This window comes from Pinus tabuliformis, chromosome X, assembly GCF_031772625.1.
Source record: "Pinus tabuliformis cultivar Carrire ecotype Pingquan chromosome X, CPIR1, whole genome shotgun sequence".
NCBI classification, from domain to species: Eukaryota; Viridiplantae; Streptophyta; class Pinopsida; order Pinales; family Pinaceae; genus Pinus; species Pinus tabuliformis.
This window is the reverse complement of record NC_142308.1, coordinates 281,880,667-281,895,820: the sequence shown is the minus strand read 5'-3', so window position 1 is coordinate 281,895,820 and position 15,154 is coordinate 281,880,667. Positions and strand designations below refer to the sequence as shown.

General features: G+C 37.8%; 1 pseudogene across 1 annotated transcript; it reads right to left on the bottom strand.

Moving 5' to 3' along the window:
* Window positions 1–318: 318 nt before the first annotated feature.
* On the bottom strand, window positions 319–4,093 carry LOC149139501 (actin pseudogene; annotated as a pseudogene). The gene is made up of 2 exons (XR_016265048.1): window positions 2,660–4,093; window positions 319–384 (listed from the first exon to the last, which is right to left on the bottom strand). The product of XR_016265048.1 is annotated as an actin pseudogene (transcript).
* Window positions 4,094–15,154: the final 11,061 nt, after the last annotated feature.

Genomic DNA, 15,154 nt, shown 5'->3' with positions numbered 1-15,154 from the left:
GTTCAATATAAGTAATAGTTATAAGCATCAATATAAGTAATAGTTATAAGCATCTCAAAAGAAATAACAAATAGACAACCCATTTTCCTTCCTACAAAATTGCCAAACCATAATGATCAACCCAAAACATACATATTGTAGAAATCTAGTTGTCTCTGAGCTGTATGTAGTTAATCCGAAATCAATATCCTCAACCATACTTTTACAAACCTGGAGCCAGCAAACCATTTTCTCACAAAATAACTACTACTCGACAATAACTACTACTCGACAAGATTCAGGAAACAATGAACTCTCTACTGGGAACTATAGGATGGACTAAAAGAATTTCCTGTGAACAATTGATGGGCCACATTCGTCATATTCTGCTCGTGTTACCCACATCTCTACAAACCAACAATGAAATTAGTCACAAACATGCTTGTATTTGATGAATCAATGAACGAAATATGAAATAATCAGAATGATGTTATTTGATGTTAGAAGCTTAGTATCGGTTAATATAAACAAAAAAAGTTATAGTTCCTTAGCCAGAGATATCTTCGAGTAGAGTTGGGTCCAACTGGTATTAAAATGAAATTGCTAAGGTTAGGGTTTAATTTTTTCTATTAGACTAGTTCCACTGTCTAAATTAATAAAATCAAAGAATACTTGTAGCCAAAGGCATTGGTTCATGACTAGCATCAAGCCATTCACATAGGTTCTATTATCAGTTTGGAGTCTGGACTACCCTCTTACATTTTTTATGTCAATCAAGTTATACCAAAGTTGGATACATCAACTTGTTCTCAATCGAACATTCTAGCTCAGACCATTTAGGACTAACTCTTTGCCATGCTCAAGTAAGACCTGGTAAGGTCTTTTTGGGACATGACTTAGCAGGCTGGCCTTTTAGGACCAGAGCTCTACTCATGAAAATTGAAATTTTGTAAGTTAATATATATGTAACCAATTCAACATATATTGTGCCTTTGTATTGGCAAGAAAACCTGTTTCATGAAAATTGAAACTTTGTAAGTTAATATACATGTAACGAATTCAAACAACCAAGAATGAGAATTGAAATTCTGTAAGTTAATATGGAGTGACCAATTCATACAACCAAGCACATTCTAGCAGACAAAAAGAACATTATATTATTCGTCCAATATAAGTAATAGTTATAAGCATCAATATAAGTAATAGCTATAAGCATCTCAAAAGAAATAACAAATAGACAACCCATTTTCCTTCCTACATAATTGCCAAACAATAATGATCAACCCAAACCATACATATTGTAGAAATCTAGTTGTCTCTGAGCTGTATGTAGTTAATCCGAAATCAATATCCTCAACCATACTTTTACAAACCTGGAGCCAGCAAACCATTTTCTCACAAAATAACTACTACTCGACAATAACTACTACTCGACAAGATTCAGGAAACAATGAACTCTCTACTGGAAACTACAGGATGGACTAAAAGCATTTCCTGTGAACAATTGATGGGCCACATTCGTCATATTCTGCTCATGTTACCCACATCTGTAAAAACCAACAATGAAATTAGTCACAAACATGCTTGTGTTTGATGAATCAATGAACCAAATATGAAATAATCAGAATGATGTTATTTGATGTTAGAACCTTAGTATCGGTTAATATAAACAACAAAAGTTATAGTTCCTTAGCCAGAGATATCTTCGAGTAGAGTTGGGTCCAACTGGTATTAGAATGAAATTGCTAAGGTTAGGGTTTCATTTTTTCTATTAGACTAGTTCCACTGTCTAAATTAATAAAATCAAAGAATACTTGTAGCCAAAGGCATTGGTTCATGACTAGCATCAAGCCATTCACATAGGTTCTATTATCAGTTTGGAGTCTGGACTACCCTCTTACATTTTTTATGTCAATCAAGTTATACCAGAGTTGGATACATCAACTTGTTCTCAATCGAACATTCTAGCTCAGACCATTTAGGACTAACTCTTTGCCATGCTCAAGTAAGACCTGGTAAGGTCTTTTTGGGACATGAATTAGCAAGCTGGCCTTTTAGGACTAGATCTCTACTAAGGGCTGAGCTTCTATGATTGAAGCTCTACTTATATAAAACCTTTCAGGACCTGAAGTTCTACTTACATAGGACCTTTCAGGACCTTTCTTTTGGCAAAGGGAAGTTTATTTTTGGAAAGCTCAGGAAAGACCCTTTAACACCAACCTGGTATAGTCCTTCTAAGACCAGAGCTCTGCTTAGATAAGACCTTTCGGGAGCTTTCTTTTTGCAAAGGGAGTTTCAAGGAGACGAGGCACAGTGCAAGTCCTTGGTGATAATTGGTGGAAAAACTATAGGTCAGACCTGACACAAGAGTCTAAGGAAGTCTGTGCTTTGTGATGCAGCTCCTCAAGTATGTTTCTTAAGGAACTTAAAAATGTGTGGTTGTAAATTTCTTCCCCTATCAGAAACAATACCTGGGAGGTGTTTTCAGATCTCAAAACAATAACATACTTTTTATAAGCATGAAGGATACTAATGAAAATAATTGGCAATTAAATAAAGCCTATTTTCTGGAGTCTCATGATCCATTATTCCAAATATTTAAGCTATAGGTTATAGTTCAAGTGTTGAAATATGGTTGAGTTGATATTTCTGATTTCAAGAATGTGGGGCGTAGGACTACCTGTTGGAATGTGCTGAGAGAAGCCAGGATGGAGCCTCCAATCCAGACACTGTATTTTCTCTCTGGAGGAGCAACCACCTTGATCCTCATGCTACTTGGAGCAAGTGTTGTGATCTCTTGGTTCATCCGATCAGCCATGCCTGGAAACATAGTGGATCCCCCACTCAAAACTATGTTACCATACAAGTCCTTTCGAATATCCACATCACATTTCATGATAGAGCTGTAAGTAGTTTCATGTACCCCCGGAGCTTCCATCCCAATGTGAGCAGGCTGGAATAAAATCTCTGGACACCTAAATATTTCAGAGCCAATTGTAATCACTTGGCGATCTGGAAGCTCATAAGTATTTTCCAATGGAGTAGAGGTCTTTTCCAGTTCCAGCTCCTTTTCATAATCCATTGCAACATATCCCAATTTTTCCTTTATGTCTCGAACTATTTCTCGTTCTACTGTTGTAGTGAAGGAGTAACCTCTCTCAGTCAGGATATTGCATAGTGCATTAGTTAAGTCTCTACCTGCAAGGTCCACTCTATAGATTGCATGTGGGAGGGCATAGCCTTCATAGATGGGAACAACATGAGTGACACCATCTCCTGAATCTAGAACAATACCTGAAAATAGAATTTGGAATTCAAATATTTAAACATACTCTTTGTTTTGAAAAACCAAAATAAGTATCAAGCTTAACATCACTTGTATCAATCTCAGAGTGGTACTCGGTCTGGCAATTAGAGAACTCTGGGCTTGTCTCTTACTCAAGCCTGGAAAACTTTGACTTATCCTTTTATATTTGTTTGCTCAAGGGATTCCTTTTGGATGTTTGCCATGTATACTCCATTAGGGCAATTCTGGGAGCTTTGGGATATGGATTTCCAGGAAGTTCCGTAAATGCACAAAGTTTTGTGAAGGCATGAAGACTTCATTAACAGCAATAGGACATCTATATTCTTGGTAACATCTAAGGCCCATGAAAAATGAGCACCAATGAATTAGAATAAAATGGCTATTAGATAAAAATAAAAACAATACAATGCCAGAATCTCACAAAAGAAATAATAAAAAGAATTTGACTCTTGCAACACTTGCCAACTTCTGTTTGCCATTTTGACTGTAAATGAAGATTATAGAAGTGCTCAGAACCACTTATGTTGCATGCTTCAAGACATCCTAAATTAAAACCTAGGTTAACAAAGAAAATCCTCCATAAGCTGCATACATATGATAAGTCAGTGCTCCAAGTACTCTGGATCTAACAAATTTAAGGATGTTCAATTTGAACTGGTGATTTTTGGCAAATTTTTAAAGTCGTGAGTGATCTAATTATAAATTACAATTTACTTGCATCAAAGCAAAGCAAACAAATTAAACAAAACTGAAAACCTACAGCATTGTACATTGGATGCAAAGAGGTACACCTTAAAAATCAAATAACTACAAATCTTTAAACAGTGTACAGTAAAATGGCATGCATCTTAAGCTCCACTAACCAGAGCTGGCCACAGACTTGACAGTCCATAGTTTCAACCTACTATCCATCATGAGTTGACATAAGAAAATAAGTGATATAAATATACGCCGTGTGAAAAGCCTCCCATCAAAATTGGGAACAAAAACTGTAACTTAATTTGATTTTTAACTTCTGAAATATAGGCTCAATCTTAACAGTTACTGTCTCAAGCAGAGCAATCAATCTGCTAACTTATGCAAAAACAAGCAGAACTTTTGAGAGTGCACACCGTGAAAACTTTGGTTGGCAGAATGAGGGTATTAGCGCATAAGACACAAAATAGTCATTATTTGCAATTATTTACCCACCAGACATGATCATAATCAGGAATCTCTAAATTTGCTAAGGCTCATCACCTGAAAAGCGATTATACATGACATAAAAATGACTTGAGATGATGGCACGAGTCCGGACACTACTAATAATGTTCAAGCAACCCTGTGGAAGTAAGTGTGATTGACAGTTTCAGAATAGGGCAATCACAGAAAGAAACAGCAGCAGCAGTACTAAAATCAAATTACCAAATGTGCCTCAAATTATGGACAAGGAGGCTGCTCTTTCACTCTATAGGGGACAGGGCAACTAGGGTAAAGTGCAATTTCAACTAAAGGAGGATCTGGTTATGATGGGTACCTGATACATTTGCTTTCTAATCCTAACGTACTCATCCTAGTCTACAATATATCATGTATTTTTTAAATGTATTATATTAAATTGCATTAGCAGATTTTGATGTTGAACAATGGATGTATGTCAAACCATGCACCAGGCCTCAACTTCTCCAATGGCAGGAAGCAGACTGGGCAAGGTGAAAGTCTGGGTGATTTTGACCAAAATATGCCCATGTCATAGCAGTAGCTTAGCCAAAGGAAGTGCATCAGGTTAATGGTTTGCCCTTGAGCAATGTTGCTCAAAGCAGGGATGAAGCGGGTCTGTTTTTTGGAAGCAAAGCGTCGGAAGTGTTATTTTCCAAAAATCGTCAGAAGCGAAGCGTCTTGTGTGTGTGTGTATATATATTATATATTTGCATTTATATTAAAAAAACATCCAAAATGCCAAATTAGTTGTAGAAGATATGAAAACATGCATATTTGTACATAAATCAAGATAAATATGGCATCCATTGTACATCAATGATTAATTATTTAAGAATCAACCATCTAGAATCTAGATTCCTCTCCTCTTGTCTAGTTTTTGCCTCTAGTTCAATTCTCTAGGGATATTAGTCAACACTGCCCAATTTTGATCAAACGTCTTAATCCAAGCCTTATAATATGGTAGAGAAAGCTTAACGTGCGTGATCAATGATTTTGACTTGAGTGAAGGGTACACTTTTGCTAAGGCCATGGCAAAGGGGTTCAACAATCAACACCAAACACTGGGATACATATAGGGCTTGGTGCTCTTGATTAAATGCCAATCACCTATCCTCATACATGATATAATCTAATGAAATGCCACAATCCCGTTGATCCTGAAATCCCGAAAACTGTTAAGTCTGCTAAATTTTGAATGGGTTATGAAATTCTATTTTCTCCATATGAAGTCTGATGAGGTTGGAAACACTCTCAAACATAGTGAGTCATTTCATGGGAATGTTAAAAATTTCTAATCAAGTTTAAAAGGAGGCAATTACAAAAGAGCTATTATATTAGTAGACATGTATCTAATCCCATGTCAATAACACTATATCATGGGGCCAAATGCCTGGAAGAAAAACAACTACACTTTGGCAATGTACGAAGACCATACTAAGGCAGCAAACTGCACATCTATTTTTCAAGCATGTTTGAGTGAATTTCAAACTACTAACACCCACTGAATATGACAGAAACAACAAAATTCTATGACATCTTTGGAAATGCATTACGGCCATTAATAAACACCAATTTGAAAAGGGGCACAGCCTTCATCTTCTAAATTCCAACACATGAAAAAATATAAGTGGCCAATAGGACCTTATACGACTGTAGTGTGATTGCTAAGAATGTACGGCCATCAACATTTGACGATAGAAGATGATCAATTCTTATATTTTTAGCATAGAATAGACTGATCCATCGCTCCACTAATAAATTGTCCTTTCAGCTTTGAGGCATGCATGAGATTCCAGAGTAGAAAGTACTTTGGCTAGATGGTAGAAACAACAAAAGAAAGTTACTCAATGACAAGCTGAAAAGTTCATCAAGCATATCAACAAAATGCATCGATGGGTGGAAGTGGGCATTGCAGAAGACTCAGAAGTATAAGGAATCTCTTGATAAGCAACGAGTCAACCACAATATTAAGCCAAAGGAAAAGAATGGATGAAGGGATAGAATTTTAAATTGAAAACAAACTAATATGGACTATTTCAAATTCTGAAGCAAAGTGGTAAAAGTGCCTTCAAATTGGATCTATCACAATACATAGTCATTCTTCCATTTTGTTCAGTGTGGATAAACTAGTTGTTTTGAACCATCAATGTTAGATGTATCAACCTTTCGAGAAAGACACCATTCTACAAGTCCGGGAGAATGAACCAAGAACAAAATGCAACAAAATGCAATAAATACACTAGATTTGAAGACAAGGACAACTCCATTGAACTAGCAAGTGGTTTCTCGAAGACCAACTCAAGTCTCAAAAGCAATTCCCTCATTTGGTGGACCAGATGATGGAGGAACACTATCCTCAAAAACGAGAGGTTTGATCTCTACCTGATTGACGTGAACAAGTTCACCAGCTGACCTCAACAGTGAGCTGACATAACCATGCCTTCCTTCACCCCTCCCCTTTAAGAATAGACATTTGCAATTAGAAATTCCCATTGACCAATGAACATAATATTCAGAAACATTGTCTACTATCTTCTCCCTCTTTTCGTATTTTTGGATTGAATGTTATCTATAACAGTGACGATAATCCCTTTGTACTCTTAATCGCAACTACTCTGATTAATCGCGATTGGAATATCTCACATCCGTTCAAAAGAGGCAGGGGAACTAAATGTGGTTGCATATTCTCTCATCTTCAACCTCCCCGTTCTCTTCACCCCCCTAATCAACTGAACAAAGGCACTAAAGCAGGATACTGCGCTCTCGAATAATATATATGTTCCAGAACTGACTCGAGTAGCAAAAACTGATTGCTTTCACTAGTGAGCCAACTTAACCATTCTGCATCCTGGGGAGACGCAAACCCTATGGGCTTTCAGACCAATCGGAATGAATAAGAGACAAAAGGCTTTATAAATTTCAGGAAGCCCAAGACCTAAAAAACAGTAAGAACAGGAAGAAAAAAATGTCTGGAACCGAACCCTCCTCCCATCACCCCCAACCCCCAAATGGATACTAAGAATAATAGATATTGAAAAAAAGAAAAGAGTTTTTCTTTCCATTTTGCCCATTACTAAGCAGTACCTTCTAGTAGGATCTTGGACTTTATAGAGTAAGCACCATGCTGTCTGCATAATGCAACTTGAAATTTCCAATAAAAAGATTAAAAACATTTCATCTTGTCTCTGAATAAAACGAAGAATGAATGAAGAAAAGTTACCGGATAGTTTCCAAAGGACCCACTGTAGTTTTAGCCATGGCCCCGGACAAAGCTCCACTGGTAAACTCTCTAAATGATCTGCCTTTGAATAAAGTCTGCATCCATATCAAGATTAATAGGTGACAAAAATTGGGATTCGCATTTTCTTCAAGTAAAATTTACTGCGGTGGGTTTAGTATGAAATTCTCTCTACTCGATTCAGTAAATAATACTTAAATCATTGGGATTGAAATTTGAAATTGAGGATCTCCAATGTTCTACTCTGGAGTCTGTACCAAGGGTAGAAAAGCATACTTACTTGGAATGCTTTGCGCAGATCAGGAGCCTAAAAATTTTCTCTTTGCCTCCATACTTTTCATAATTAAGGGATCCATGGTGCTCAGAGCCAATAGCTCTATGACTTGAAGTTATGGGATTTTCACACCCCACCTCAAGTATGGACTGTTAATCTCAGAAACCCAAATGCCATAGAGGAGACCCACAATACCCATTGCCCGCCTGCATGGTGCCATTCGACCCTTGCTCGGCAACCCCAGACGAACCACATTGCGCTCAACAGCATTCGGCTCTAGGAATCCGTTCCCCGCCTGCGTCGAGAGGTCCTTCGAAACAGCCGTGGATTGCAAGGATTGACATCGCAGAGAATTGAACTTGAAACCTCTGCGTTTGCCGTGAAACACAGACGAGGACTTGAGCAAGATTGGGACCGATACATTCGAGCAAGTGCTCGGGGAAGGAAGCAGTTGATGTTGTGGCGAAGCCGCCGCTTTGATCGACATTACAGAGTCCCGATAGTTGAACCGTCTTCTATAAATTGTTACCAAACTCTCAACTCAACAATGGAGATCTGCCAGTTGCGATTCTTATAACATTTCGGTGGAATCAATCCGACGGCTCAAACAATTTTAATCGTCTAACAACTAAATCAAGCGCTCACAAATGGACACTTAACCTCAAAGGAGAGTTGGTTTCAGAGGTGAACGCGTAAAAAGGATTTTTAAGACAAATGATTTCCTTTATGTTAAAAAAATGTCTTAAAAGTAGCCTTGGTGGTGACCTTGCAAACATTTATTGTGATCCGCGCCCATTAAAAGTAGCCTTGGTGTATTAGTGCGATGACCTTCCAAACATTTATTGTGATCGAGCACCCATTAAATTAAATCATTTTGTGCCATTTGAATGACTCAACACTCAACCTAAATGTTGGAATATCACATTTCAACCTCTCAACAAGTAAAATTTCACCATATGGATGCATAACTTAATCACCAACTCATATTTATTGCTCCCTCCGTCTGCGAATTCAAGCTCAAGTAGGAACAGTTCATGTTCTCATCACGTGCATGTCAAATTTTGGATATCATTTCCTCGTGCTTTAAACTGTTTAACTCAGAGATCCATGCATTTTTAATTGAAAATGTTATGAAACAGGTTTAAACACCAACCAAAAAAAATATTTGTTAATATGAATTAACTGTGTGCCCTCCCAATCGCCCAGAGTTGAATTATGTTAATATATAAACTTGGACCAATCTTACTTCTTCACGATGGAGACTCCAGGCCCTCTAAACGTACGTTAATCTGCCTCCCGCTGTTGTCTCATTTACTCACTGGCTTGCACAATTTCAGATCTCACGCGTGGCCATTACAACGCTGTATGAGTTTACACAATTTCTATTACGTCTTACCGTGAGCGCCAACTAACCAAGAAATGTTTGCCACTCTAAAAGAAAATATACCTCTGGCACTCTCAGATAAAATTCTTCCACCATTATGAATTATAAAAAAATAGTTAATAATCAACGATTATGAATTGTAAAATAATAGTGAGTAAATATTATGAATTACAAAACCTGAATTAATTGTTATTAATGATTATGAATTATAAAACCAGAACTATAATATATGCAGCCTGAACCCAAAACACATAATTTTTGCATAATTCATGGAATGTATGTGATATAGTTAATGTGTATTATGGATCATAATATATTCAACGCGTAACCCAAAACAAAATTCTGAAATATGATAGGTTTATTGTGTATTATGAACTATAATTATAATAATATTATAATCAGAATTCTGAAATGTAATATCGTTAATGTGTATAATAATAATATTATTATTATTATTATTATTATTATTATTATTTTCCAACATTAAAACTTATGAAATGAAATTATAAAACCAGAATTATAATATATGCACTGTGAATTCATGCAATGTATTTTATGAATCATAATACACTTTACATGAAATGCAAAAAACAATTCTCCCATGCTATGTCTATTGTGAATCATAATAATATTGTTCATCAAGATTACTATTTATTATCTATCATAATATAGTTTATAAAAATTACAAGTTAGAATTCTTGATATATCATAAATATATTTTTGTTGCTCTAAAATTTGGAGTATTTTAACGATATTTTTTCTAGAATTTTTTAAAAGACAAATAGATTTAGATGTATTATTGAATAAAAGATATAATAGTTTGTTTGTGCATATTTAGTAACTCTCTATTTATTTATTTTTGTGTGTGTTGGTTATTATTTATCATGGTATTATATGGAGATTTCGTTCCTTTGTTGGTGCAATGATTGGAGTATTACATTGAAATTTGGCCATGTTGTTTGTTTACAAATAGATATATCATTCAATAGAAAATATAGAAGTTTTTGTATGCATGTCTCTATAACCGTTTTGTCTCTTCTCATTATTTATCATGGAATCTGTAGAAAATCTAATGGTGGGTTAACTCGATAATGTAATATAAATCAAAGTAGAATACTATAACCTACTTCTACTATCAATTTGCGAAAGCTTAAAGATTGCGCTGAACAATATAACCAGAAGAAGAAGAATCAATGGCACAATACACATGAAATACGTTCAGGAAATCCTCAGCTAAAAACTCCACACTATTGTATTATCATACATGGTCGAAATACATAGGACTTATACAAAGCCTTAGCTCTCACAACTAGCTAGCTCTCAATACAATCCGCACAGATGCTCACAGGCAATCTTGGCTTCTCTCCAGCCTTCCTCTCTGCCCTCCAAGCTCCTCTTTCCTTGTGTTGTTCCTTGTGGATGATTTTCCTTCTACCAAGTGGAAAACTCCTTCAAAACTATGCAATCCTCAAGGATGAATCCTTGACTGCATGCATGAGTTTTCTCCAGGAGAAAACACATGCAACTAATAGTACACTATCCTTGAACATTAATCTCAACTGGGTCTTTCTCAGAATAGACATGCATGAGTTTCTCATGAGGGAATCTTTAGTTAACTGAAGTAGCACTAGTTGAGTGCATTAATGCATCAACTGACTGTTAACTCACTATTAGTTCCTCAAACAATTTGGAACTAATCAACTGGAATTAAATCAATAAACTTAGTTAACTAATTACAACTCAAATATAACTCAATCTTCTTTCCTTAATTTAAGGGATAACTCTTGCATGACTTCAGAAATACTTCTAACTTGAATTTCTCCAACTAATTAGTTTAAAATAAATAAATTAATTATTTCCAAGTAGTCGTTAAGACTAAATGTGATTTTAATTCACAACTTAATTGAAGGAAAAATTAAATTGGAATATTCTTGTTGCCATATTTCAACACTCCTTCTCAACAAGAAAAGGATTATCTGCCACCCCGATCCTGTCTCTATGGAACTCAAATTTACACTTTGACAATCCCTTTGTCAAAATGTCAACATCTTGCTCCTCTATCCAAAGATATGGCAGCAACATGATCATCCTCACTACACAGTGTTTGAGATGATGATACCAGATGTCGATGTGCCTGGACTTATCATGAAATACTCGATTCTCAAAGAGTTTGATACAACTCTAATTACCAAAATAGATCACAGTTGGATCTATCCTATGATCAAACAAACCAACTAGGATTTTCCACATCCATATGGCCTCACGTGCTACCTAACTTACAGCCATGTATTTTTCCTCTTCCGAGCTAAGTGCAACCGACCTCTGTTTCTTGTTGTACCAAGAAACTACCACTAACCTAAGGTTGAAAATCCCTCTTGATGTGCTCTTCCGATGTGATGGACTCCCTTCCCAACCTTCATCAGTTAAGCCATGTACCTTCACTCTCTATGTCCATCTGTTCCATAATCAATACTGAGATGTGCCTCTGAGGTATCTCAATACATGCTTTGCCTCCTTCCAAAACATCTTGGTAGGCTAAACCATCACTTGACTCAGCTGGTTCACTGCATAGCACAAAAATGGTCGTGTGCTCACTAAGTACATCAACGAACCCATAAGCTGCCTATACATAGTAGCCTCTACCACTTCTCTTGATGTAGCAACCTCCTTCCTCTAGTTACCTGCTAGAGGAGTCTACATGGGCTTGCACTTCTCCATGTGGAATCTCCTGAGTATCTCATTGGCATACTTTCCCTGAGACACAAACAACTCCCCATCCTTTTGCCACACTTCCATGCCATGGAAGTAATGCATGAGACCCATGTCTTTCATTTTGAATTCTCTTGCAAGGTCCTCCTTACAAGACACGATCAATTGATCATCACCAATTAATATGAGATCATCAACATAAAGTACGGTGATCAACAACTTACCTTTCACCATGATGTGGTATAGGTTCGCATCCACTTCACCCTTTGTGAAGCCCAACCCAGTGAAGTAGTTGTCTATCCTGGTGTACCAAGCACGAGGTGCTTACTTCAGCCCGTACAATGCTCTCTTGAATCGACATACATGCGACTCATGATTGAAGGTCTCAAAACCTTCTGGCTGCTCTGTGTACACCTCTTCCCCAACCTGGCCATTGAGGAATGCATTCTTCACATCCATCTGATGGATTTTCCAACCCATCGATGCTTATTGTGCCCGCATAGATTTCATAGATGAGTACCTTATGACAAGAGCAAAAGTCTCATCATAGTCAATCCCCTTGACCCATGAATCCACGAGCAACAAATCTTGCCTTATGCTTATCCAAACTACCATCAGCAGCTTGCTTTACCTTGTAAGGCCAACGGGAACTCACAACTGACATTTGTTCTGGTATCAAAACCACGACCCAAACACTGTTACGAACTATGGAGTCATACTCCTCCACCATAGCATTAACCCAAATCAGCTGCTGCACTGCTTCCTTAAAGGAAGATGGCTCTATCTCAACACATAACCCAGCAAAGGCCATGTATCTAGTGTACCTCTCAGGTGACCTCCTCTATTTGCGCTGAGAACATGGTGCTCCCACATTCTCTCTTTCATCCTCCAATAATATGTCAACTTCTCTTGTGCGCTTCCGTACATCTCTGGAAGACTCTGCTTGGGTGGATGTCTCCACTCCTGGAACCTCTGCATGTAGATGCTCTGCATCAGTCTGAGGCTCCTCCTCCTTAGGAACCAATAGTTCCTCCACAGCCTGTATTTGGAGCTCCCTCTCAAGGGAAAATCGCATGGACTTTTGCTCATCAAACTTGAGATCTTTGTGAACCATTGTCCTCCGATGGGTAGACAAGTACACCCAATGGTTGTGAGCTGTATCAGTGTACCTGACAAATATCCCCAACTCTGGTGTCAGTTCAAGCTTCTTCCATGCATGATTTGTCACATGGCAATATACGGATGAGACAAATATCCTGAAGTGACCCACATCTAGTCTCTTACCGAAGAAGGCTTCCTCTGGTGTCATCATCCCAAGTATCTGATGTGGGCTTCTATTCTCCAAAAAGACCATTGTGTTACATGCCTCAGCCCACAAGTGAAGCGGTTGGCCTTGGTCATGAAACATTGTTCGTTCTTCCCCTACAATAGTTTTGTTCTTCCTCTTGTCCACCCCATTCTACTATAGGTTATGAGGTGTCTTCAACACTCGTTTAACTACTTTGACTACACAGAATTCCTTAAACTCTTGAGAGACATATTCTCCACCATTGTTACTTCTCATGGCCTTGATCTTCTTCCCTGACTCTTTCTCGACCAAAGCTTTGACCACACAATACTTTGTGAAAGTTTGGTGCTTCTTCTGCATGAAATAAATCCAACATTTACGAGAATATTCATCAATGAGAATAACATAATACATTTTCTTCGTCGTGGATGTCATCGAGAATGGTCCACAAAAATCAGTATGAACTCGCTCGAAGATAGCCTCTGCTCGACTGTCTTGATCATGAAAGGAAAACTTGGTGTACTTTCCTAAGGTACGACCTTTGCATGTGTCAACTTGCTCAAGTTTACTTTTGGGATGTACTGTAGATATCTGTTGCATTATCTTCAAAGCCCCGTGATGCAAATTGCCCAACTCCCTGTGCCACAACTCACCAATTCCTTGGCTTTGCTCCAATTCTGCTTTCGTACTCAATGCTGCAAAATCATCTACCTCTAGTTTATAGAGATTCTTCACCCGAATCCCTATCCTCTTGGTCTTACTCGTGGCTATGTCTCTTAGGAATGCCTTTCCTTTACTGAAGACAACATCCTAGCCTTTGTCCTTCAACATTGCGACCGATACCAAGTTCTTCTTCAGTCCAGGCACATACATCACATCTGTCAAGGTGAGAAGAGCTCCTTGTTACCTCTGAAAAGAAACCGTGTCCACTCCTGAAACACTATACCTTATGTCGTCACCCATCTCTATGTGCATCTTGAGGTTTGTCTCCTCCAAGGCACTGAATAAATTTTTATCATCGGTCATGTGGAATGAGGCTCCACTGTGAAGATACTAGACATAAACCATCATCGATGATACCATGCATGCATTGAGGGTAAAGTCCATTTCAACAGAGAGGCTAATGCCTCACCTTCCGATCCTTTCGAGGATCCCTTCTTGGACTTCTTCGATGGGCAATTAGTCAAATAATGTTCCATCTTGTGACAGTTAAAGCATCTTACTTTAGACATGTCACCCTTCTTCCCTACATGAGAAGAATTTGATTTGAAATTGGAAGCCTTCCCCTTCACTTTCCTTGCCTTACCTGCTAAGGCCAGATTTTCTTCATCAACATTCTGGGATGAAGAACTATCTTATGTGCTCCTCCTAATCTCCTCCTACGTAAAATCTGACCACAGTCATTCCCAATATAAAAATTTCTCCCTTCCATTCATAGAGTCCTGGTATCTATTCCAACTCTTTGGAAGGCCAAGGAGAGCGAGGCTCACCATATCATCATCGACAGTAGTTATTCCCACACTACCAAGCTCATCTCTACAGGTGGCGAGCTTTTTTAGATATGTTGAAATAGTATTTCCCTTCTCCATCTTGGTTCTTCGAAGCTTATCCTTAGTGCCAATTTCATATGGTCGCCACTGTTCTGGTGGACGTCCTCAATGCCTTCCACATTGAAAATGGAGTATCATTCCCATGGAGACTCAAGATAATATGGTTTCGAACTCCCTCAAGGATGATCTGCCTTGCCTTCTTCACACACTTCTTCCACTCAACCA